At 39.7% G+C, this 27,946-nt stretch overlaps 1 protein-coding gene across 3 annotated transcripts in view; it reads left to right on the forward strand.

Moving 5' to 3' along the window:
* Positions 1-27,946, forward strand: part of ZNF438 (zinc finger protein 438) — a 186,886-nt gene that overhangs the window by 71,333 nt on the left and 87,607 nt on the right. For 2 of the 3 annotated variants that reach the window (XM_058436571.1, XM_058436573.1), the window contains one exon: positions 16,325-16,402. The exons of the other annotated variant lie outside the window; for it this stretch is intronic. The gene's annotated coding sequence lies outside the window, so the exon portion shown is untranslated. The remainder of the gene's footprint in view (positions 1-16,324; positions 16,403-27,946) is intronic. 3 annotated transcript variants of the gene reach the window in all.

Below are 27,946 nucleotides of genomic sequence, written 5' to 3' on the forward strand. Positions count from 1 at the left end.
AACATTATTTATAATAGATATTAATAAAAACAAGAAAAAATACAATGTCCGTAACCTGGTAAATGGATAAACAAAATGAGGCATATCTATACATTGGAATACTATTCGGCAATGAAAAAGGAAGAAAACATTGATATATGCTGCAGCATGGATGAAACTAAAAAATATAGTGTTGAGTGAAAGGAACTAGACTCAATAGACTACATATTATATGATTTCACTTATGAAATTTCTAGAAAAGGGAAACTGATTGAGTTAGCAAGGAGATTAGAGGGGAATTAGGGGTTGGAGCAGGAATTGACTGCATATGAACTCAAGGGAATTGGGAGAGATAATGGAAAACTGGATTGTAGTGATGATTGCATCCATTTAGTACATTTTGGTCCTCTATAAATGGACTAAAACTTCATTGAACTGTCCCCTGTTCAATGGACAATGATTAATTTTATGGTATATAAATTGCACTTCAATCCATATCAAAATTATAAAAGTAGTACAAATGGAGTAAGGATGGGACACACATTATATCTTATAAAAGCTCCTATATTTTGCTTGAGGTGGATCCTGGATTTTGCCCTAAGCTCTCTAAGAAGACATCTCTCAATATGAAATTTGTTTTCTGTTGTTCACAAGACCAAAATTAATCAATATTTTAGGAGAAGCCTAATAATTATAATTCAAAGGAAAATGTATTCTTTTTGTCTATATAGTGCAGTGTAATCAAGTCTGTCCTTAAACAACATCCTCATAGTAAATAACTGAAGACTCTCTTCTGACGACCTGTTTCTTGAGCCCCCTTTCTATACAATCTGGTAGCCTAACATCAAAGGCACACTGATAAATACAGCCCTGTTGGGTGAATAGGGAGGAGATCAGCAAAAGTACAAGGCCAGGAGTGCTATTCTTTGGTCGTATGACTCAGTCCCAAAAATGGAACTACAAAAGACCTCGAGTAGCCAAAGCAACATTGAGAAAAAGAACAAAGCTGGAGGCATCACACTACCTGACTTCAAGTTATACTACAAAGCATTTCCAAACCTCAAGAAAAATATAAGTATCCAGGCACAGGAAGGTCAAAGGTCATGCAGCCTACCAAGACTGAATCATAAAGGAATAGAACACCTGAGTACAGCAATAATGAGTCACAAAATTGAATCAGTAATAAGAATTAGTCCATCAAAGAAAAGCCCAAACCCTGATGCTTTTCCTGCTGAACATTTAAAATAGAAATAATGCCAATTCTTCTCAAAATATTCCAAAGAATATTAATCAATGGTAACCAAAACAGCATGGTACACACATAAAAACAGACACATAGGACAGTGGTACAGAATAGAGAACCCAAAAATCCATGTTTTTACAGCCAGCTGATTGTTTGATGAACATGCTAAGAACACACGTTGGGGAAAGGACATCCTCTGAAATAAATGGGGCTAGGAAAACTGGACATCCATGTGCAGAAACTAGATACCTGTTTCTTACCAACATCAACTCAAAATGGATTAAAGACAGACTTTGAAACTATTAGAATAAAACACAGGAGAAACACTTCATGACATTGGTCTAGATAAGGTTTGTGTGGGTAAGCACAGACAAGGGGGTGGAGCCAAGATGGCCAAATAGGAACAGCTCCGGTCTGCAGCTCCTAGTGTGAGCGGCACAGAAGACGGGTGATTTCTGCATTTCCGTTTGAGGTACTGGGTTCATCTCACTAGGGAGTGCCAAACAGTGGGTGGAGGACAGTTGGTGCAGCACACTGTGCGTGAGCCGAATCAGGGCGAGGCATTGCCTCACTTGGGACGTGCAAGGGGTCAGGGAGTTCCCTTTCCTAGTCAAAGAAAGGGGTAACAGATGGCATCTGGAAAATCGGGTCAGTCCCACCCTAATACTGCGCTTTTCCAACGGGCTTGGAAAATGGCACACCAGGAGATTGTGTCCCGCACCTGGCTCGGTGGGTCCTATGCCCACGGAATCTCGCTGATTGCTAGCACAGCAGTCTGAGATCAAACTGCAAGGCGGCAGCGAGGCTGGGGGAGGGGTGCCCACCATTGCCCAGGCTTGCTTAGGTAAACAAAGCAGCCAGGAAGCTCGAACTGGGTGGAGCCCACCACAGCTCAAGGAGGCCTGCCTGCCTCTGTAGGCTCCACCTCTGGGGGCAGGGCACAGACAAACAAAAATTCAGCAGGAACCTCCACAGACTTAAATGTCTCTGTCTGACAGCTTTGAAGAGAGGAGTGGTTCTCTCAGCACGCAGCTGGAGATCTGAGAACGGACAGACTGCCTCCTAAAGTGGGTCCCTGACCCCCGAGCAGCCTAACTGGGAGGCACCCCCCAGTAGGGACAGACTGACACCTCACTTGGCCAGGTACTCCTCTGAGACAAAACTTCCAGAGGAACTATCAGACAGCTGAATTTGTGGTCTCACGAAAATCCACTGTTCTGCAGCCACCGCTGCTGACACCCGGCCAAACAAGGTCTGGAGTTGACCTCTAGCAAACTCTAACAGACCTGCAGCTGAGGGTCCTGTCTGGTAGAAGGAAAACTAACAAACAGAAAGGACATCCACACCAAAAACCCATCTGTACATCACCATCATCAAAGACCAAAAGTAGATAAAACCACAAAGATGGGGAAAAAACAGAGCAGAAAAACTGGAAACTCTAAAAAGCAGAGCGCCTCTCCTCCTCCAAAGAAACGCAGTTCCTCACCAGCAATGGAACAAAGCTGGATGGAGAATGACTTTGACGAGTTGAGAGAAGAAGGCTTCAGACGATCGAACTACTCCAAGCTACGGGAGGAAATTCAAAACAATAGCAAAGAAGTTAAAAACTTTGAAAAAAAAATTAGTCGAATGGATAACTAGAATAACCAATGGAGAGAAGGGCTTAAAGGAGCTGATGGAGCTGAAAGCCAAGTTTCGAGAACTACGCGAAGATTGCAGAAGCCTCGGGAGCCGATGTGATCAACTGGAAGAAAGGGTATCAGTGATGGAAGATGAAATGAATGAAATGAAGCGAGAAGGGAAGTTTAGAGAAAAAAGAATACAAAGAAATGAACAAAGCCTCCAAGAAATTTGGGACTATGTGAAAAGACCAAATCTACGTCTCATTGGTGTACCTGAAAATGACGGGGAGAATGGAACCAAGTTGGAAAACACTCTGCAAGATATTATCCAGGAGAACTTCCCCAATCTAGCAAGGCAGGCCAACATTCAGATTCAGGAAATACAGAGAACGCCACAAAGATACTCCTCGAGAAGAGCAACTCCAAGACACATAATTGTCAGATTCACCAAAGTTGAAATGAAGGAAAAAATGTTAAGGGTGGCCAGAGAGAAAGGTCAGGTTACCCACAAAGGGAAGCCCATCACACTAACAGCTGATCTCTTGGCAGAAACTCTACAAGCCAGAAGAGAGTGGGGGCCGATATTCAACATTCTTAAAGAAAAGAATTTTCAACCCACAATTTCCTATCCAGCCAAACTAAGCTTCATAAGTGAAGGAGAAATAAAATACTTTACAGACAAGCAAATGCTGAGTGATTTTGTCACCACCAGGCCTGCCCTAAAAGAGCTCCCGAAGGAAGCACTAAACATGGAACGGAACAACTGGTACCAGCCACTGCAAAAACATGCCAAATTGTAAAGACCATCGGGGCTAGGAAGAAACTGCATCAACTAACAAGCAAAATAACCAACTAACATCATAATGACAGGATCAAATTCACACATAACAATATTAACTTTAAATGTAAATGGGCTAAATGCTCCAATTAAAAGACACAGACTGGCAAACTGGATAAGGAGTCAAGACCCATCAGTGTGCTGTATTCAGGAAACCCATCTCACGTGCAGAGACACACATAGACTCAAAATAAAGGGTTGGAGGATGATCTACCAAGCAAATGGAAAACAAAAAAAGGCAGGGGTTGCAATCCTAGTCTCTGATAAAATAGACTTCAAACCAACAAAGATCAAAAGTGACAAAGAAGGCCATTACATAATGATAAAGGGATCAATTCAACAAGAAGAGCTAACTATCCTAAATATATATGCACCCAAAAAGGAGCACCCAGATTCATAAAGCAAGTCCTGAGTGACCTACAAAGGTACTTAAACTCCCACACAATAATAATGGGAGATTTTAACACCCCACTGTCAACATTAGACAGATCAACGAGACAAAGTTAACAAGGATATCCAGAAATTGAACTCAGCTCTGCACAAAGTGGACCTAATAGACATCTACAGAACTCTCCACCCCAAATCAACAGAATATACATTTTTTTCAGCACCACACCATACCTATTCCAAAATTGACCACATAGTTGGAAGTAAAGCTCTCCTCAGCAAATGTAAAAGAACAGAAATTATAACAAACTGTCTCTCAGACCACAGTGCAATCAAACTAGAACTCAGGATTAAGAAACTCACTCAAAACCGCTCAACTACATGGAAACTGAACAACCTGCTCCTGAATGACTACTGGGTACATAATGAAATGAAGGCAGAAATAAAGATGTTCTTTGAAACCAACGAGACCAAAGACACAGCATACCAGAATCTCTGGGACACGTTCAAAGCAGTGTGTAGAGGGAAATTTATAGCACTAAATGCCCACAAGAGAAAGCAGGAAAGATCCAAAATTGACACCCTAACATCACAATTAAAAGAACTAGAAAAGCAAGAGCAAACACATTCAAAAGCTAGCAGAAGGCTAGAAATAACTAAAATCAGAGCAGAACTGAAGGAAGTAGAGACACAAAAAACCCTTCAAAAAATTAATGAATCCAGGAGCTGGTTTTTTGAAAAGATCAACAAAATTGATAGACCGCCAGCAAGACTAATAAAGAAGAAAAGAGAGAAGAATCAAATAGATGCAATAAAAAATGAAAAAGGGGTTATCACCACTGATCCCACAGAAATACAATCTACCATCAGAGAATACTACAAACACCTCTACGCAAATAAACTAGAAAATCTAGAAGAAATGGATGAATTTCTCGACAAATACACCCTCCCAAGACTAAACCAGGAAGAAGTTGAATCTCTGAATAGACCAATAACAGGCTCTGAAATTGTGGCAATAATCAATAGCTTACCAACCAAAAAGAGTCCAGGACCTGATGGATTCACAGCCGAATTCTACCAGAGGTACAAGGAGGAACTGGTACCATTCCTTCTGAAACTATTCCAATCGATAGAAAAAGAGGGAATCCTCCCTAACACATTTTATGAGGCCAGCATCGTCCTGATACCAAAGCCTGGCAGAGACATAACCAAAAAAGAGAATTTCAGACCAATATCCTTGATGAACATTGATGCAAAAATCCTCAATAAAATACTGGCAAACTGAATCCAGCAGCACATCAAAAAGCTTATACACCATAATCAAGTGGGCTTCATCCCTGGGATGCAAGGCTGGTTCAACATATGCAAATCAATAAATGTAATCCAGCATATAAACAGAACCAAAGACAAAAACCACATGATTATCTCAATAGATGCAGAAAAGGCCTTTGACAAAATTCAACAACCTTCATGCTAAAAATTCTCAATAAATTAGGTATTGATGGGACGTATCTCAAAATAATAAGAGCTATCTATGACAAACTCACAGCCAATATCATACTGAATGGGCAAAAACTGGAAGCATTCCCTTTGAAAACAGGCACAAGACAGGGATGCCCTCTCTCCCCACTCCTGTTCAACATAGTGCTGGAAGTTCTGGCCAGGGCAATCAGGCAGGAGAAGAAAATAAAGGATATTCAATTAGGAAAAGAGGAAGTCAAATTGTCCCTGTTTGCAGATGACATGATTGTATATCTAGAAAACCCCATTGTCTCAGCCCAAAATCTCCTTAAGCTGATTAGCAACTTCAGCAAAGTCTCAGGATACAAAATCAATGTACAAAAATCACAAGCATTCTTGTACACCAATCACAGACAAACAGAGAGCCAAATCATGAGTGAATTGCTTCAATTCACAATTGCTTCAAAGAGAATAAAATACCTAGGAATCCAACTTACAAGGGATGTGAAGGACCTCTTCAAGGAGAACTACAAACCACTGCTCAATGAAATAAAAGGAGATACAAACAAATGGAAGAACATGCCATGCTCATGGGTTGGAAGAATCAATATCGTGAAAATGGCCATACTGCCCAAGGTAATTTATAGATTCAATGCCATCCCCATCAAGCTACCAATGACTTTCTTCACAGAATTGGAAAAAACTACGTTAAAGTTCATATGGAACCAAAAAAGAGCCCACATCGCCAAGTCAATCCTAAGCCAAAAGAACAAAGCTGGAGGCATCACGCTACCTGACTTCAAACTATACTACAAGGCTACAGTAACCAGCATGGTACTGGTACCACAACAGAGACATAGATCAATGGAACAGAACAGAGCCCTCAGAAATAATGCCACATATCTACAACTATCTGATCTTTGACAAACCTGACAAAAACAAGCAATGGGGAAAGGATTCCCTATTTAATAAATGGTGCTGGGAAAACTGGCCAGCCATATGTAGAAAGCTGAAACTGGATCCCTTCCTTACACCTTCTACAAAAATTAATTCAAGATGGATTAAAGACTTACATGTTAGACCTAAAACCATAAAAACCCTAGAAGAAAGCCTAGGCAATACCATTCAGGACATAGGCGTGAGCAAGGACTTCATGTCTAAAACACCAAAAGCAATGGCAACAAAAGCCAAAATTGACAAATGGGATCTAATTAAACTAAAGAGCTTCTGCACAGCAAAAGAAACTACCATCAGAGTGAACAGGCAACCTACAGAATGGGAGAAAATTTTTGCAACCTACTCATCGGACAAAGGGCTAATATCCAGAATCTACAATGAACTCAAACAAATTTACCAGAAAAAAACAAACAACCCCATCAAAAAGTGGGTGAAGGACATGAACAGACATTTCTCAAAAGAAGACATTTATGCAGCCAAAAAACACATGAAAAAATGTTCATCATCACTGGCCATCAGAGAAATGCAAATCAAAACCACAATGAGATACCATCTCACACCAGTTAGAATGGCGATCATTAAAAAGTCAGGAAACAACAGGTGCTGGAGAGGATGTGGAGAAATAGGAATACTTTTACACTGTTGGTGGGACTGTAAACTAGTTCAACCATTGTGGAAGTCAGTGTGGCGATTCCTCAGGGATCTAGAACTAGAAATACCATTTGACCCAGCCATCCCATTACTGGGTATATGCCCAAAGGACTATAAATCATGCTGCTGTGAAGACACTTGCACACGTATGTTTATTGTGGCACTTCACAATAGCAAAGACTTGGAACCAACCCAGATGTCCAACAATGATAGACTGGATTAAGAAAATGTGGCACATATATACCATGGAATACTATGCAGCCATTAAAAATGATGAGTTCATGTCCTTTGTAGGGACATGGATGAAACTGGAAACCATCATTCTCAGTTAACTATCACAAGGACAAAAAACCAAACACCGCATGTTCTCACTCATAGGTGGGAATTGAACAATGAGAACTCATGGACACAGGAAGGGGAACATCACACTCCGAGGACTGTTGTGGATTGGGGGGAGGGAAGAGGGACAGCATTAGGAGATATACCTAATGCTAAATGACGAGTTAATGGGTGCAGCAAACCAACACAGCACATGGATGCATATGTAACAAACCTGCACATTGTGCACATGTACCCTAAAACCTAAAGTATAATAATAATAAAAAAAAGCACAGACAAGGAAAGCAAAAATAGACAAATGGGATTACATCAAACTTAAAGCTCTGTACAGCAAAGGAAGCAACAGATTGAAGAGACAATCTGTAGAATGGGAGAAAATATTAGCTAACTACACATCTGAGAAGGGGTTAACATCCAGAATGTATAAGGAATCTAAACAACTCAATAGCAAAAAGCAAGCAAACAATCTGAATGGTAAAGTGGGAAAAGATCTGAATAGATATTTTTCAAAAGAAGACATGCAAATGGCAACAGATATATGAAAAAATGTTCAACATCACTACATCAGGGAAACACAAATCAAAACAGTAATGAGATTATCATCTTACCCCAGTTAGAATGGCTATTACCAAAAAGGTAAAAAATAACACATCCTGGCAAGGATGTGGAGAAAAGGGAACTCTTAATTTACATTGTTGGTGGGAATGTAAATTAGTACAGCCATAATAAAAAACAGCATGGAAGTTCTTTAAAATATTAATAACAGAATTACCATATGATCTAACAGTTTCACTGTGCTGCTTATATATCCAAAATAAGTGAAATCAGTATATTGTTGAAGAGATATCTGCCCTCCTATGTTTATTGCAGCACTAGTTAAAAAAGCCAAGATATGGAATCAACCTAAGTGTTTATTAGTGTATGAATGGATAAATAAAATATGTCATATATACACAATGGAATACTATTCAGCCATAGAAAAGAATGAAATTCTGTCATTTGCAACGAACATGGATGAACCCAGAGGTCATTATATTAAGTGAAATAAGCCAGGCATCTCATTCGTATGTGGAATCTAAAAAAGTTTATCTCATAGAAGTAGAAAGTAGAATAGTGGTTAACCACTGGCTGGGGAAGAGATAGGAGAGATGAAGAGAGGTTGGTCAACAAGTGCAAACCTACAGTCACATAGGAGGAATAAGTTCTGGTGTTCTATGGTACAGTAGGGTGACTGTAGTTAATAATAACATATTTCAAAATACAAGAGAAGCTTTGAATGTTCTCATCAAAAAATGACAAGTATCAAAATACCACACTGTATTCCATAAATATATACAATTATTATATGTCAAAAATAAAATAAAACTTTAAAAAGATGTCAGTTTGGTCACACACATATTTATGTAAACATAGTTTATCATTTCACTAACAGTTATTCTCTCTTTTATATTTCATCACTTATCTCACATTGGTATTTTTTATGTTGTGTTTGAAAATCACTGCTGTAGAGTACCATAAAGGGTCTTAATTTTCTATTTGTAATCCCACTCTTGCTTCAATCATGAGAAAGTGACTGAATAACTGTGTTAAATGAACTGAAGGAGAGCCTGAGCATGAATCCTTTGGCTTGATTATCTATGTACAATAGTTTATTTAGTAAGACGAAAATGGTTGGTTATAATTACAGTGATTTAGTTGGAGTATATTGTGTTTGGAAAATTGTTTGTTTTATAATATCTCAGAGAAAATTGGCCTCTCAGAAATAATTTTACCTTATAATGAACTTTGCAAATTGCTTCTGCAAAATCACTAGGTTTAGGTTTCTGCTTTCAGTTAGGTTGTAGAAGGTGGTAATGGGACACTGTGGCTTCTGGAACAACTAAAAAAAATAATAAGTTATAAAAATCAACGTTATGATAATATGTTACTACCTAATAAAATGCCCCAATATTCAGTGGTGTAAAACAGCAAGTCTCTTTTAGCTCATGGTTCTATGGGTTGAAAATTCAGGCAGGTCCCAGCTTGGTGATTTTTGGTTGCATGTTTCATTGACTGAGATCACTGGGTGGTATTCTGCTGGTGTATGGAATGCTCTGGAGGATTCAAGATACATATATACAGGGTGCCTGGGCAGAGGTGGAAGGCTAAGTCTACATGACCTTTCTAGCATGGTAGTCTCAGCATAGTCAGGCTTATTATTGTGGCTTCCGGCTTCTAGAGAGAATTTTCCTGGAGATAGAAAGTGAACGCTGCCAGTGTCTTAAAGCCTAAAACTGAAAAATGGTACCATATCACTTCCACTATATTCTGTTGGTCAAAGGAGTCACAGAGTTCTCTCTGTTTTAGTGAGCGAAGACCTATGTCTTCTCTGGCATGACCTTCCAGTGGAAGAAGTATCAAAACATTTGTGGCCATCTTTAATCCACCACAGTCCACTATCTGGTCACAAATGATTCAGTCTCTTCCTGTGTTCCTTATATACTCACCCACTTCCAAGAATCCCAAAATTATTTTCCAACTCTTCTTTATGCTGAGTCTTAAAGTTCAAGAACTTGTTATTTACAACAAGTACACTGTTCAGGAATCTTCTCAGGTGTAGCTGAAGAGACAGCTACCCAACAATATAATGAAGAGGCAGTCTTAGAATAGCTGCAGTAAACATTCCCATTCACAAATAGGGAAACAGGAGACATACAGCTTCATTGGTCCGTAGAAATTTTGATATCCTGATGTTAGTTCTTTTATTAGGCTATTCTTGCCTCCTGATAATGATTCTCCCTGGCTCCAGGTTTTGCTCTCTCAATTTAGAGTCATCCTTTTTCTGTAAGAAATGGTCATTTTTTGCAACTGAGTAGCCTTTTCAGCCTTTCTGCCTGTAGAAATTTGAGAGTCCAAAAGCCCGTCTTCATTTTGCACTATCTCTGTCCGTTTCAGCACAAGCTGATATAATGTTTTTTAAAACTTCGTGGGCTTCCTGTGTATCAAATTATAGCCCACTCCATTAATCAGAGGCCCACCCACATTTATTTTAGAGAGGCATTTTTTTCTTTCATACTGAGTCAAGGTATTTTGAAACAACACCCATAATATTCCTATGAGCTTTTCTGTCTATTTAAGAGTCCAAAGTGCACATCATCAAGATTCTTAGAGGCCTTTTGCCTTAGAACAGAATCTAAGTGTCATACTCTTAAGATTCTCAGAACTGAACTAGATACGATTTTAGTTTTTCAGTCTCAACAAGGTGTTTTACAGCCATGCTGTTGAGATTTTTATCCTGAAACCATGCTTTACTGGTAGTAGGCCCCAAGCCTTAATAGTAATTCTGTAACTCTGAAGCTTTTTCTTACTTTTCTCTCTAGAGATAATGGGGATGAGAAACTGTTTAGTTTTGAAAAGATCAAGTCCTGGTTCTTTAAAAATTTTCCTCTAACTTCTACTTGAAAATGAAACAGTTCTTTCATCAGTTTGTGTATGCATAACTTATAGATAGCTAAAAGAGACCACCACTTTCAACCTTTCGCCTAGAAATCTTCTTAGCCAAATTTACCGCTTTATGGGCGTGTATTTTGTCTTTTTTTTTTTTTTTTTTAAGACAATCTCGCACTGTCGCCTGGGCTGGAGTGCAGTGAGTGGTGCGATCTTGGCTCACTGCAACCTCCGCCTCCCGGGTTCAAGCGATTCTCCTGCCTCAGCCTTCTGAGTAGCTGGGATTACAGGTGCCCGCCACCACGTCCAGCTAATTTTTTGTATTTTCAGTAGAGAAGGGGTTACACCATGTTGGCCAGGCTGATCTCAAACTCCTGACCTCGTGATCCATCTGCCTCGGCCTCCCAAAGTGTTGGGATTACAGGTGTGAGCCACCGTGCCTGGCCTATTTTGTCTTTTCTATTTCATGTGAGGAACAGTGTTACAAACTTCCCACTGCATAAGAAGAGTTATTCATCTATCCACCATAAGGTTTTCATTAATGTTGTTCAAACCTTCACTAACAGTCTTCTTAAGTCACTTCCAGCCTCTGCTCACCTCTGGTCCCAAAGCCAATGCCACATGTTTTAAGATTTTATTACAGAATTCCACTTCCCTTTACTAGATTCTGTTGTGGTTCTCTAATTCCATGTAAGAAAATACCTAAACACATCCCCTAAGACAACAGCCATTTTATTGTACCTCACAATTTCTGGGCCAGAGAAAAGGGCAGGTTCAACTGGTGGTTATTCTTTTTCATGTAGCATCACCTGCGGTCACTTGGTGGCCTTCAACTCGAGAATGAGCTCAATGGGGTCTGGAGGATAGAAGACAGCTGTAATCACATTTCTGGCACTTTGGCGAAGATAACGCAAAACCTAGTTTTATCTGGGACTGTCAACCAGAGGACCTGCATGTAGCTTCTCTAGTGTAACAGTCCTACAGTAGTTAGACTATGACAGTAGCACGAAAGACAGGAAGGAGGAAATAGATAAATTTTATTACAAAGTTTTTATGTTTTGTATGTGAAGTGGTGTAATATTTGAAGTTATGTTGTGGCAGGTTAAATGTGCATACTTTAAACATGAGCGCAATCACTAAAACTACAAAGATACAAGTATATTTATAACAGGCCAGTAGTGGAGATAAAATGGAAAACTAAAAAATACTCAATTTCAAATATGGCAGGAAAAAAAGGGAAAAGGGAACAAGAACAGATTGGGACAAATAGGAAATAACAAGATAATTCATTCAAATCCAACCATATAAATAATTACATTAAGTTTAAATGATCTAAATATTCTAAAGACAGCAATCATCAGGCTGGATAAAGTAGCAAGACCTAACTATACTGTCTACAAAATATTCCCTTCAAGTATATACAAAGCTGTTAAAAGTAAAAGAATCGGAAGAGATACCATGCAGGTACTAATCATTAAGAAAACTGGAGGGAGCTATATTAATAGCCAATAAAATAAACTTCAAAATATGAGATAATACTAGCAGTACTGAGAAATATTTCATAATGATGTAAGAATCAATTAATTAAAAGACATAATTTTAAATGTCTGTAAGCCTAATAATAACAGAGCCTTAAAATACTTGAAGCAATAATGGACAGAACAGAAAAGAGAAATAGATAAAGCTATTACAGTTAGTTTTCTCAACACTTCTCTTTCTCACTTTTCTCTCAATTGATAGAACAAGTAGGCAGAATATCAGTAAAAAAAAAAAAAAATCTGGAAGAGTACTGTAAAGTAGAGAAAATCAACAAAACCACAAAACCAAAAGTTGTTTCTTTGAAAAGATTAACAAAACTGATAAACCCCTACTAAGAAAAAAAAGAAAGTTCAAATTAACAATATAAGAATAAACAGGAAACATTAATAGAGATCCAGGAAATATATAAGGGATAAGAAAATATTATGAACAATTTTATGTCAATACATTTGACAGTTTAGTGAAATAAACAGATTCCTTGAAACAACTGTTTCTCCTCTTTAACATGACTAACTGCACTAACGTTCTTGTTCCATCTTCTCTTGAATTTGTTCCATTATTTAGCACTCTCCCTTGAAAAATACAACATAAAAATGACTCAAAAGAAGTAAAAAATCTGAATACTGCTATATCTGTTAGAGGTATCAACTCCTTAATTAGAAATCTCCCCACCTCTAGTGGCATTCATCAACTGAATTGGGTCTCAGTATTAAGTCCTTGAATGTGTCTAGAAATTTAAAACCACTGTAGCTGGCCAGTTCTCCCCTCAACCCACCCCCCATATAGTTTTCTTCATACTTCTTTCCATTTATTTACTTTACATCCCTGTTGTTGGAGTTTGAAGGGACCAATTAATTATATCACTTTTTTATTCTTACCTTGAACTCTTTTTTTTTTTTTTATACTTTAGGTTTTAGGGTACATGTGCACAATGTGCAGGTTTGTTACATATGTATCCATGTGCCATGTTGTTTTGCTGCACCCATTAACTCGTCATTTAGCATTAGGTATATCTCCTAATGCTGTCCCTCCCCCCTCCCCCCACCCCACAACAGTCCCAGGTGTGTGATGTTCCCCTTCCTGTGTCCATGAGCTCTTTAAGAAGTAGACTTAGGAATGAAAATGTCAGTTTTGTTTATAGAGAAACTAGGTAAAAGAGTACACATAGCTTTGCATCTAGTCTTCCTACCCCTTCAAATTGGATTGACTTAACTTGCCCTGTAGTGTTTACTGTGTAGATGACTGGACAATGCATTTGCATTTGGACAAGCAAGTTCTGAGAGTCAGAGACCGTTGACACATGTGGCCAGTCTTTTGCCGAAACAGATGTGTCAGAAAGAGGGAGAGAGGTTGGCGTTTTGTCACCTACAACTTAGATGATGCCCTACTCTTATGGTCTCTTTTTCCAAGCAGTCGTGCCTTCCTAGTTCAGATGGAACCCACAGTTAGTCCATTGCTGACTTACTTTCGGTTACTTATGTCATTTGGACCTATGCTCTATTGTGAACAAGTTATTATAACTTTGATCTTTTCTCATAACTGTTTTCCCTTCTCTTCCCTAGAAATTTAAACCTGGCATTCAAAGGGTGCAATTTTTGTTTGTTTGTTTGTTTTACCATCTCAAGAAAAAGCATGGCATTTAAAAAATCTAGGTTTTAAAGGAGGCTTGATGTGTACCTTTGCTCACCAGTATCAATTCAAGGCTCAGCATGCCACCTTTGTTCATTAGTTCCTTTTCTTGTAACTCTTTCTCTACCGTCTCTTTTTCACTACCGTCTCCCGTTTCTAATTCTTGTTACTGGTTGACTTCCAGGACACTGCTCCAAATTCTTCAATGATGTCACCACCAGGCTTGAAAGTAATGTCAACCCACACCATGTAACTATAATCTGTTTCTCCAAATTCATATTTTGAGTTTCTGATACTCAGAACTCATAGTGTTTTAACTGTCTCAGTTATGCCAACCAGAATTGTTCCAATATCTTAAATACTGAAAGCCCCTCTTTTCTGTTTTCTTCTTTGGCAATTTTTTTCTCTTAAACTCTTAAATTCAAATATTTTTTCCATTCATATACTTTCTCTTCATCTCTTTTTCTCCCTTCTTGTCTCTTCCTCCCTTTCCCTCTTTCTCCCTGTCTCAATAGATGGTCTCGCCATTGGGTCTGAATTCCCTCAACTTTACTCCCTTACACACAAATGTTTATATTCATCACTCATCCTTTCCTCTATTTCTAACCATAGAGAAACAACTGTTTCTCCTCTTTAACATGACTAACTGCACTAAAGTTCTTGTTCTCATCTTCTCTTGAATTTGTTCCATTATTTAGCACTCTCCCTTATATTTCTTCCTGTTACTAGCATTAAAAATGAAAAAAAAAAAAAACACCACCAATGACAAAAACCTTGTTAAAGATTCAGCTTCACTTTCAAAGTATACCAGACTTCTTAGAAGACTAAAATTTATTGGTTAATTCCACTTTTTCTCCTTTAAAAAATAATCTTCCAATTATTGGAAGTCTTTGTTTACTTTTATTGCCTTTCTGAAACATATTCCAAAGGTCACTAGTGACTGGTAAGTTCTTCTCAGTTCTTCTGCCCTGAAAAGGCAGGACAGAGCACTCTCTTCTTTTGCTCTTCTTTCGTGACTTCATTGATAGATATCAATATTTTATGGAAGGCCTCTTCTAAAATAAACCTTTTAGGAGATGTGCAAACTGTTCTATTAACTTAGTGCAGCAAACAGGACTACACAGATGATTCTGAAATGATACCTCCTTAGAGAAAATTTGTATAAGATTTTTATTGTAGGTTGGAGCTCCGAAATTCTAGGACAGGATATCAGAAATGACATAAGTCATCGGATTGATTGATTTCTTAAGTTCATGGTTCATGTAAATAATGCATGATTCTGATTGCAAAGAAAGGTCTATTGTGGCCTAAGAATCCTACGTTTGTAACCATATCACTGAATGTTGGTGATGGTTTCAGGTCTCAGTCTTGCATAATTGTTTAGGCTATTATTCTGCTTCTCACTTTGAAGTATACTTCAGAGAATTTTAAACTTTTTACTTTTATTGCAGTTACTCTGATTTCTTCTCATCTTGACTACTGTAGTAACAAAACAGATCTCACTGTTTTTTGAATTTTCTCATGGTAACTTACACTTGAAAACCAGAGCCATCTTTTAAAATACAAATTTGAATGTGTTTTCTGCCAAACACCCTTGGTGCCTCTTTATATATAAAATAAAGCCCCAGGTACTGAATCTAGCATTCAACCTCTTACAATATAATCTCAGCCCCAAATCCTAGTCCTTATCGATCTCCCTCCCTATTTCCCTCTTTCTCTTTGTATTCAGTCTGTAAGGCAGAGCCTTCCCACATTTTCCCTGTAGTAATTATCGTGCTCCAAAATCCCGTAGCACCTTGTGTCACTTGTAGCACTTAACTACATCGCCTCGATATAGAGTTTTTCATGTTTGCCTCTTATTGCAGTTTGTATTTCTTAAGAACAAAAACTGTCTCTTATTCAATTTCATAGCTCCCCTTTCCCCATGATACTGAGTAGGGCACAAATGCCAGCTAAATTTTAAATAATTTAGTTTAAATCAGGCTTAAATATCTAATAATATATTTTCTAGAATTTTTAGCAGGTTGACGTAAAAATATGTGAAGACAATATATCTCCTATTTTAGAAGTCTTTGAGCACAGCTTGAGATTTTTATTTTGGGTTCTTAAATTATACATGGTATAAGAACTGTAAATTTTATAGAACTTTGTATAACTCTTTTATGGTCTTTTAGGTGCAGTCATCTGATTGGTTCCTATAAGGTACCTAGAAATTCTTTATAATTTTGTTATTTCCACTACATTTGTTTTCAGGTAAAAAATGAATGCCATTTCCCATCTAGTACTGAAGTGTTAAAGTTAGAAGACATTTGCTAAGTCAAATCACTTCAGGTAAGTCTGCTCACATCTAGCTTGGTACCAGCTTAAGGTTTATTTAAAATGCAAAGAATTAAGTTCACTAACTTGGACATCTCAACTCTCAAATTTCTGAGCATATCTTCTAGTCACCTTGTATATTGAATCACTGGTCTTGGGAAATAGTGGAAAGATGATTTCTTATTAAATTTCACATGCTTATAAAAATAAAATATTCTGGCCGGGCATGGTGGCTCATGCCTGTAATGCCAGCACTTTAGGAGGCCAAGGTGGGTGGATCACCTGAGATCAGGATTTCGAGACCAGCCTGACCAATAAAGGTGAAACCTCGTCCCTACTAAAACTACAAAAATTAGTTGGGCATGGTGGCAGGCGCCTGTAGTCCCAGCTACTCGGGAAGCTGAGACAGGAGAATTGCTTCAACCCTGGAGGCCGAGGTTGCAATGAGCTGAGATCACGCCACTGCACTCCAGCCTGGGCAACAGAGCGAGACTCCATGTCAAAATAAAATTAAATAAAAAAAATAAAATAAGTTCAGTTTTAAACTCATGGTGTTATTTGTCTAAATGAGACTAACACCTTAAAATCATCCTTGTATTTGTATCAAGTCTAGTCGTAAAGTCCTAAGTGCCAAACAATGCTTTTGCATTGTAGCTAATATATATATGTATATAGTTTTTTAAGGCTTTATACAACTTTTCTAAATTATTTATATGTTCTTATTTAAAGAAATATTTTATTAATTAACTAGCACTTGAACCTTAAATGTTTATTAACTGTTTGTGTAAAAAATCTTTGAAAGGTCATCTTAATCACCCTCAACTCTTACAGTGATCTCCTAATAATCTTGCTGTATTCATTCTCTCTTCCCCGTCCTGTGTTCATTGTTACATAAACCTGCATATAGAACCACTTTTAGTAATTTTAAAACGCTTTAATGGCTTCCAACTCCCTCTTGGATGGAATCCATGTTCCTTTGCCTAGCATTCAAAGTCCCCCACGAAGGTCCTGAAAATGTACCTGACTTGAGCCAACTAGGCTTTTCCTATTCTCTGAACTCTTATTGTTCTTCATGCATCTGTCTTGAGTTGTACTGGTTTTCCTGCCTGTGATGTTCCCTGCTGCCCTGACACTATTTCCTCTGCACGTTGAAACCCTGTGCAAGCCTCTCTATGACACGTTCTCTGATTACTCCAGCTAGAAGCACTAGCTCTTCTCTCTCTGCCAGTGTCATCTAATGTTTTGTTTGTATCACTGTTGTGGCATATTTTACCGTGCAGCTTTATTGTTCGTGTTTATGTTTGTCTTATCTCCCACCTTAGATTGTAAGAACTATAAAATCAAAGATCTTGTTTGATTTTTGTCTCCTACAGCTTTCACCATAGCCTTTAATAGTGCTTAGTAAATAATTATATAATAAATTAAGAGTGTGCTGGCTTTTTCTCTCATCATTTCCTTTATCTGTCATCCTTATAAATGCATATGGTCCATATTCTTGGCAAATATTTTTGTTCTGCACTCCTGGTTGCCATCTTCTCCTAGGAAAATACTGATCTTAGTGCAGTTAACAAGATACACTCAGTTCCTGACCCAAGAAATTGCACTGTATTCCAAAAGTTCATGTCTAGTTCTGTTGTTTGGAATGCAGAATGTATTTTTCCACAAAAACATTGTTATAAATAGTGGTTAGGTTCTCAGCCAGCCCTCCCAAGACTATTTAACTCATCAGTACCAGCACCACTTTCACTATGGGCAGCCACGATGTACAATGCTGTTTTGTAGAGAGATTGTAGCTGTGGATATGGAAATATATCCCCCATGCTGTAGAAACAGGACAGAAAGTTTCTGGGCAGGTTGAACAGTAGGAGAGTCTGAGCTGGGGGTCTGACAGCATTGGATACTCTCCCATTAGAAGCTTCTCGGTTTTCAGTATTTACAGGAGAGACTTTTACCTGTAGGTTGCTGATATTCTCACGTCACCTAAATTGAGGGCAAAGGGACACTTGCTCTTCTGATCTTTCCCACAGTTGATTAGGATGGTAAATGGGGTTTTCTGTATCCTTTCACATGGGTGGGTTGTTTTTAAGTCAGGTATTGAAAGATCGGGGACTCTCACTACTTCCTCCTTTTGGATGCTATACAAACTTATGGGAATTGAATATATAAACATGGAAAATACCTCTATCTATAGGGAGAAAAACACATTTACAGGTATCACCCCTGTATTTGACATCACATCAGTTTTTGTGGACAAGTGATTATCATTTACATAGGCATAATGATGCTTCTAGTGAGAAACACATCAGTATGTACATAAACAACCCTCAAGGTTGACGGTTGAGGTTGTCATGCTGTAAGAAAAAACACTTCATAAATTTCAGAGAATTTAATTTATTCAGTCACAAGTATTGAGCACATGAGTGTCTACTTTATGCTTAATACTGTGGTCAGTGCTAAGGGCTAGGAAGTGGGAACAGAAGATGTTATAGTTTGCCTTCAGGCGGGGCGCAGTGGCTCACACCTCTAATCCCAGCACTTTGGAAGGCCGAGGTGGGTAGATCACGAGGTCAGGAGATCGAGACCATCCTGGCTAACACAGTGAAACCTCATCTCTACTGAAAATACAAAAAGTTAGCCGGGTGTGGTGGTGCATGCCTGTAGTCCCAGCTACTCAGGAGGCTGAGGCATGAGAATCACTTGAACCTGGGAGGCAGAGGTTGCACTGAGCCAAGATCGTGCCACTGCACTCCAGCCTGGCAACACAGCGAGACTCCATCTCAAAAAATAAATAAATAAATAAAGTTTGCTTCCCTGGGAAGTCTGAAATATAGGGAGCAAAATATTAAACATTCACATTGAAAACAATATATGATTAATTGCCATAAAATGCTTCATAAACATAAAAAATGCCTTTTGGATTATCAGAATGGAATATCATATCCCCATGGTTGTAAGGATACTGGTGGGATTTCACTTAGTTTTAGAAGAATAGTGCTAGAGCTAGGCTGGGCGTGGTGGCTTATGCCTGTAATCCCAGCACTTTGGGAGGCCGAGGCAGGCAGATCACCTGAGGTCAGGAGTTTGAGACCAGCCTGACCAATATGATGAAACCCCATCTCTACTAAAAATACGCAAATTAGCCAGGCATGGTGGCATGTGCCTGTAATCCCAGCTACTCGGGAGGCTGAGACAGGAGAATCGCTTAAATCCGGGAGGCGGAGGTTGCAGTGAGCTGAGATTGTGCCATTGGACTCCAGCCTGGCAACAAGAGTGAAACTCCATCTAAAAAAAAAAAAAAAAAAAAAAAGAGCTAGAGAGGAAATGATATTCCAGGTTGGATTAACAGCATGAATAGAGGACTAGCAACAGAAGCAAACAAAGCATTACTGAGCGGAGCAGAGGGTTAATTCATGTTGGCTGAAACAATGAGGGTGTGGGGTGGGGAATTAGACCACTGGTTCAACCCTGGCAGTACATAAGAGTCATCCATAGATATTTTTAAAGATATTAAATCCCTAGATCTTAGCCCAGAACTAGTAAATAGAGTTTCAGGGGTGTGGAACATAAGCCTGTTTGTTTTTTAAAGCTCCCCTTGTGGTTCTTATATCGTCCAGGGTTGAAAATCCTTGAATTAGAAGAATGGGCCAAATTTAGGAGAACCATGAATGCCCTCCTGAGGAGTTGAGCCTCTGTCCCTCAAGCACTGGGAAGACTACAGAGGTTTCTGAGACAGGTGACATGATTGAATTGGTGTTTGCCAAGATAAATGATTTGTCAGCTACATGTGAATGAAAGAGAAATAAGAAACAGCTTGAATTAGAGCAGTGGTCGTGGTAATAAAGAGAAGATCCACCTTTCTAAGTGTAGTTAGATGTGTGGGAGCTGGTGATGTCAGCCTTGACCTCAGCATGATCTGTTTTATAAACTGATTATACAATTTCACCCGCATTAATTTGATCTCTTTACTCATTCAGCCTGGCAACTTAAATAGTAATTTCAGCCAGTTTGCATTTAATGGAAGGAGACCATTGTCTACTCATGTACCCATCTAACTCATAATAGTAAGTGAAGTTATGTGTATGAGGAATATGACCTTTAACATAATCATTATAAAGCATTTAATAACGTCCCACATATGCAATAACACAACCCCAGTCTTGTATGATTGTGCCAAGAGCCAGAATCACATGTATAAAGTAGTTATTAGCACACAGTTCCCTAGCATTAAGTTGAAATTTGAAGAAATGTTCTAAATCATGTTATGCATTTTAATATTTTTAGCATTAAATTTGATAATTGTGTAATTTTCTGATGTTAGAGCCAAGCATGCCTCCTGACTACAGCACCTGTTCTTACTCTGAGTTTATGCTTCTCTTCAGCAAGGAGTGCAGCCCCTCACCGTCCATTTGGGTCCATCCCCTGCTGGTGTCAATCCATGAGCACCCCTGCCCTAGCCTCATCCGAAGGGATAACTGGGCCAGCAGAGAGGAGTTGTAAAGGAGTCAGAATTTCTTTTGTGGCACAGACACACAAAGGATCTTGGTGGCTCTTTTGCTTCTGGCCCAAGAGGAACATGATAGCTGCTAAGGTACACACACCGAGGAGTCCCAAGTCTCACCACAGGTCAGAAACATTTCATATCTCTTTGATGTGTTTAAAATTTTTTTTATGTTTGGAGGCAATGAACCACATTAATTAGAGAGCAGAGAAAAAGTTTAAAGCATAAAGTTTTGACGTGACCTGCCTCCTTTAAAAAAAAAAACTCAACATCATAAAATTTTTAAAAACAATGACTTTCTTGGCAATTCTTTAATAGTACACATGTGACAACAGTTTCTACCATGGTCTTTGTCCATGACAATACATTTATTGTTGTTTTATCAATATCTCCACATCCTATGAATTACGTTTTTTTTGAGACGAAGTCTTGCTCTTGTCCCCTAGGCTGGAGTGCGATGACGCGATCTCAGCTCACTGTAACCTCTGCCTCCCAGGTTCAAGCGATACTCCTGCCTCAGCCTCTTGAATAGCTGGGATTACAGGCGCCTGCCACCAGGCCTGGCTAATTATTGTATTTTTAGTAGAGACAGGGTTTCACCATCTTGGCCAGGCTGGTCTTGAACTCCTGACCTCAGGTGATCCACCCGCCTTGGCCTCCCAAAGTGCTGGGATTACAGGTGTTAGCCACCACGCCCGGCCGAGTTACATTTCTAATAGCTATTTAGATTTCTGCTAATCACCCAAATGCTTAACCAGAAAGTGGATGGTTTATTTAGATTTGAGGGATTCTGTAGTAGAGAGGGAAGAGAAAGGGGGTAACATGTATCAAGGGCCCACTTTGTGCCATGTTCTTTACATGTGTTTTTTCCACTTTAACTCCATTTTGCAAATGAGCAAATTGGGCTTTAGAGGTTTAAAAAAACTGAAGTCATAAGTCGAGTTGGCAATAGAAACTGGATTTGATTACAGGTCTGGCTGTCTGACTGTCTCATCATCCTGGTCTTAGAAATCTTCATGGCTTTTATTTGTGAGGTAAGATCAGTGAACTCAGAATTAGGAGGTTGGAGTACCAGCTTCACCTCTTCTATAGTTTGGATGTTTGTCCCCTCTGATATGGTTTGGCTGTGTCCCCACCCAAATCTCATCTTGAATTGTAATACTCATAATTTCCATGTGTCTAAGGAGAGACCTGGTGGGGGGTGATTGGATCATGGGGGCAGTTCCCCCATGCTGTTCTCATGATAGTGAGTGAGTTCTCACAAGATCTGATGGTTTTATAAGGGGCTCTCCCCTCCTCACTCCTCATGCTTTCTCTTGCTTGCCACCGTGTAAGACATGCCTGCTTCCTTTTGTCATGATTGTAAGTTTCCTGAGGCCTCTCCAGCCACATGGAACTGTGAATCAATTAAACCTTTTTCCTTTATAAATTAACCAGTCTCTGGTATTTCTTTATAGCAATGTGAGAACAGACTAATACACTCTCCAAATCTCATGTTAAAATTTGATCCCCATGTCTGAGGTGAGACCTAATGGGAGGTGTTTGAGTCATGGGGGCAGATCCCTCATGAATGTCTTGGCACCCTCCTTGCTCTGTTCGTTTCCACCAAGAGCTGTTAAAAAGAGCATGGCACCTCCTCCCCTCTTGCTTCCTCTCTGCTATGTGATCTCTGCACATGCAGCTCTCCCTTTTGCCTCCGGCCATTAGTGGAAACAGCCTGAGGCCCTCACTAGAAGCCAAATAGATGCTGGAACTATATGCCTTCTGTACAGCCTGCAGAACCATGAGCCAAAGAAGCCTTTTTTTCTTTATAAATCACCCAGCCTGACGTATTTGTAGCAACACTAAATGGACTGAGACAACCTCTGTCACTAACAACCTTGAACAAGTTATTTAACACCACTGAGCTTGAGTTTCCTCATCTGTAATATGGAGATAAAACCTGCTTTACCAACCATTTGGGGTTGTGGTGAGAATAATAAGCTAGGGAGTTTCCAAATGATTTCATAGGTATAAAAACCAATAGAACTTTCGGCGATGTTTAATTCAAGCAAAGCACAACAACGATAAAGATTAAATGAGATGATTTGGACATATTTTATGGTATTTTATTTCCTAGCATTGCTCTACAAACTTACCAAAAGTAATGTTGGTCAGATTTGTAAGTTCCAAACACTGTGGTATTCCAAGCTATCTCACTGTGCATTTAATACCTCAGTGTAGTAGATATGTCCTGGCAACATATCAAGTACCTGTTTTCACTTGCCAGAAGCAATCATTAGTTTCTATACCATAGCAAATAGGTCTGAACTCTGGTAGATACTGAAGAAATGTTTGTAGCCAGTGAGACTACTAACTAGCGATATGGCTTATTGGACTAGAGTTGAGATTAACATTCTCAGAACAATTTTTCTTACATTTTTGAAGTTTTAGAACAAACCTGAGGAATAAAGACATTTTGTAAAACTTTTCACAAAACTGCTTTTCAAAAATGTTTGCAAGTTTCTGAACAACTTTTATAGGTTACAATATGGTGAGTACTGAAAGACAGTTATGAGCTATTAATATTAACTTACAAATGCTTCAAATATATGTATACAAGAGGTAAGAAGTTTGGGGAACTCAATAAATTGTAAGGATAGTGCTGTGAATGAAGTGAGAGTGAGCCTGAGAAATGTTAAAGTCATGTCCTAGCCTTACACAAAACCTTTACCCAGTTAAAGCTCTAAGTCTTTTCTACATGGGACACCAACTGATGAGTAGAGGAGCAGTATCACACTTCAGATACACAGATACAGAACAAGGAGAGTGCACCCATTTGGTCTTGGATTCCTGAGTATGTGCAACTCTTCTGCATCTGCCAACTCAGTACATCCCAAAGAGGGTTCCCCAGTCCTCAAGTGCTGATTTCTTTTTTTTTCTTTTTCTTTTTTTGAGATGGAGTCTTGCTCTGTTGCCCAGGCTGGAGTGCAGTGGTGCGATCTCGGCTCACTGCAAGCTCCGCTTCCCGGGTTCACGCCATTCTCTTGCCTCAGCCTCCCGAGTAGCTGGGACTACAGGCACCCACCACCACGCCCAGCTAATTTTTTGTATTTTTAGTAAAGACGGGGTTTCACCGTGTTAGCCAGGATGGTCTCGATCTCCTGACCTCGTGATCCACCTGCCTCGGCCTCCCAAAGTGCTGGGATTACAGGCGTGAGCCACCGCGCCTAGCCTCAAGTGCTGATTTCAATGTGGCTCCCAGTGCCCACACTGTGCCTGCTTTCTATATCTGGTAGATGGGTAGCTGCAATTGGGGCCAGGTCAAGTGAAGTGCAAGGGGCAGTAGACATGGAAAACAAAGAAAACATACAACAGAGATTGCAAAAATCTGGACCTCTTGACAAGTTTGGTTCATAAATGTGTTTTCTGTAGCCTGCATAGCCTGCATAATGTTTTTTATTTTAATTATTATTAATTTTACAGACAGGGTCTCACTCTGTCACCCAAGATGAAGTACAGTGGCCTTATCATAACTCACAGTAGCTTTGAACTGCTAGGCTCAAGTGACCCTCCCACCTCAGCCTCCTGAGTTACTGGAATTACAGGTGCAAGTCATGATGCCTGGCTCTTTTGTTTTTAAATCATACATTGCTTGTTAACAAGTATTATTTTAACTAGTAACTGATATAATTTGTTGTTAACTAATTTAATGCACAAATCCATATTTCCACATTCTCTTGGAAACTGGCAACTTTGGTCCTGCTCTTGCATGTGGCAGTAACCAGCTAGAGCTAAGTAGAAGCTGCCTCTATTAGATGGGAGGCTGTGCTTTTACATTATAGGTTGTAACCTATAACACCCCTGGCTGCTGTTTTTCTTTAAATAGAATTTAGAGGAAGGTTTAAATGTTACTTATACCACCATCTGTGTTAAAATTGGAAATAGCAAATTGATTGGATGACATATTTTAATATAAGTGAGAGATGGTATTAATTTTCTAGGACTGCATGAGCAAGTACTATAAACTGGGTGGCTTTAAGTAACAGAAATTTATTCTCTTACAGTTCTAAAGGCTAGAAATCTAAAGTCAAGGTGTTGGCAGGACCATGTTCCCTCAGAGGCTCATGGGGAGGATTCTGCCTTGCCTCTTCTGGCTTCTGGTAGCCCCAGGCATTCCTTGCCTTGTGGTAGCATAATGCCAATCTGATTCCATCTTATGACTGTCTTCCCTCTGTATCTGTCTACATCCAAATTTTCCTCCTCTTGTGAGGATACCAGTACATTGGATTAGGGCACACTCTAATCTGGTATGAACTCATTTTAACCTGATTATATCTGCAAAGACCCTAATCTGGTATGAACTCATTTTAACCTGATTATATCTGCAGAGACCCTATTTCCAAATAAGGTCATATTCACAGGTACTGGGGGTTAGGACTTCAACATATCATTTTGGGGTCATAATTCAACCCATAACTGATGGCATATTTCTTTGTAGAGTGCAGAGTAGTGGTTAAGGGCAGGGTTCCTTGAGGCAGAGTGCTGCAATTCAGCTTCACAACTTATTTGCTATGTGATCTTGGATAAGCTGATTACCCAATGCCTCAGTGCTCTCATCTATACAGTGGGATAGTGGCACAATCCTGTAAGGTTATTATAGGATTGCAGTAAGGACAAAATAAGTTAACATATATAAAGCACTTAATACATTGCCTGGCACATACTATATGCTCAATAAACTGAACTATTATTATTAGCTCTTATTCATATGTAATCTAAATATATACAAGGAGTACCAGTGCCAAAAATATTATTTAAGATAGCATTATGAAACCATGGAAAAACCAGGGATAGTAGGTAGAATTGTTGCATGAAAAAATAAAAAGAGAGAGACTAGAATTTTATTAAGTTTTTTTTTTAATGCATACAACTGTAATACTTTAAAAATGTTAGCCTGCTCAGTCTTTTAGATTACCTGCCTGGCCCCTATATGCACTTGAAGCTAACTGAAGACCCAAAGAACTTCAAACCCAGAAGCTTAGATATTGCCTGTTGGGTTGCTGAGCACAATGGCCTATAGATAATAATGAAGGAAGAGGGAGAGTGTCCAAGGAACACTGACTTCTAAGCCTTCCTACTTATCTTCTTGGGAGCACGTTATTACCCTCTACCTTCTCCTTATAAATCTTTAGATTAAAATTATCCTGGTCCCCAGTCTCTGGGTCAGAGATTGAGACTGAATAATTCTTTGAATTTAAATTACACGTTTCCTCCCAAGGGAACAAATATTTTGAGATATATTATTTCATTTTTCCACATAGACTTTACATAAAATAATTACACAACTTGATCTTTATTAAAAATCTGAGAGCTCTGATAGAGAAGGTGTAAAGAATTGGCAAGAATGTTTGACATACCTGGAAGAAAACTGTTCAGTAGGTTAGTGGCTATTGGGTTTTTAGTACTATAGAATGTACATACACTTCATTCTCAAAGATACTGCTACCTTGAAGACGTGAATATTCAACTAAAGTCAAAGTATTTGACCTAAATGGTGAAAGGGACACATGCAAACGTTATTTCTGATTTGTGATTTTATTTGAATAAAATAAATTAGGGTATTTAATTTGGGGCAAAAAAAAGTGTTATTTCTGTTGTTCAAGTATTAATCATTGGAACATTTAGATTCAGTGACGTGTTCGTCAGGACTGCTTCAGTTGCAAATGAAAGAATGCCAGCTCAAACCAGTTTATGAAAATAAAGGAAACTTAATTGTTTCTGTAACTATGGTTTCCAGAGGTGCATATGGTTTCAGCCAAAAACTCAAATGATCTCATTTGGACTCCTTTTCCTCTGCTGGTTTCTTTATTTGTCATTTTTCAGACAGGCATGGTCAGTAAGATGACCACTAGCAGCTCAAGATGGTTGTCCATCCAATTTAGCAATCTCAACAGAAAGAGATTGTCATACCAAATGTCTACCTACCTGCCTCAGAGAAGAAGTGGATTGACTCTCTTTTACCCCATGTGTCACTGTGGCCTGGGAATGGGGTATACTGGTGGGCCAGCCTTGGCATGTTTTCCCAGTGCTCCAGTAGAGGGGCATAGCCCAGTGACTGCAAGCCCCATGAGGGTCTCACAGAGTAGGAGAGGCTTTCTCCAAAGAAAAATGGGAATGTGTGCTTAGCAGACCAAAACTGTCCTGACTTCAAACCATTAAAAATGGTATGTGAAATCATTCAGATGGCAGTTTCTGGTTTTAAGAAAACCATCTGCTTTTTTTTTTTTTTTTTTTGACTGAGTCTCTCTCTGTCGCCAGGCTGGAATGCAGTGGCACGATCTCGGCTTGCTACAACCTCCACCTCCTGGATTCAAGCGATTCCCCTGCCTCAGCCTCCTGAGTAACTGGGACTACAGGCACTCACCACCATGCCCGGCTAATTTTTGTTTTTGTATTTTAGTAGAGATGGGGTTTCACCATGTTGGTCAGGAGGGTCTTGAGAGGTGACAACGTACTAGCAGCCCTCGCTTGCTCTCGGCCATGGCATCCACTCTGGCCACGCTTGAGGAGCCCTTCAGCCCGCCACTGCACTGTGGGAGCCCCTCTCTGGGCTGGCCGAGGCCAGAGCCAGCTCCCTCTGCTTGTGGGGACGTGTGGAGGGAGAGGCGTGTGTGGGAACCGGGGCTGCAAGTGGCACTCGCAGGCCAGTGCGAGTTCCAGGTGAGCCCAGGAGTGTCGGCCCTGGGCAGTGAGGGGCTTAGCACCTGGGCCAACAGCTGTGGAGGGTGCACCGGGTCCCCCAACACTGCCAGCCCGCCCACGCCACGCTTGAATTCTTGCTGGGTCTCAGCCACCTCCCCACGGGGCAGGGCTCGGGACCTGCAGCCCACCATGCCCGAGCCCCGCACTCCCCCCTGCCCCACCAAATGGGCTCCCGCCAGGCCCGAGCCTCCCCTACAGGCACTGCCCCCTGCTCTGCAGCACCTGGTCCCATCAACTGCCCAAGGGCTGAGGAGTGTGGGCGCAGGACTGGCGGGCAGCTCCGCCCGCGGCCCCAGCAAGGGATCCTCTAGGTGAAG

This window comes from Hylobates moloch, unplaced genomic scaffold, assembly GCF_009828535.3.
Source record: "Hylobates moloch isolate HMO894 unplaced genomic scaffold, HMol_V3 SCAFFOLD_3, whole genome shotgun sequence".
In the NCBI taxonomy this organism is placed as follows: Eukaryota; Metazoa; Chordata; class Mammalia; order Primates; family Hylobatidae; genus Hylobates; species Hylobates moloch.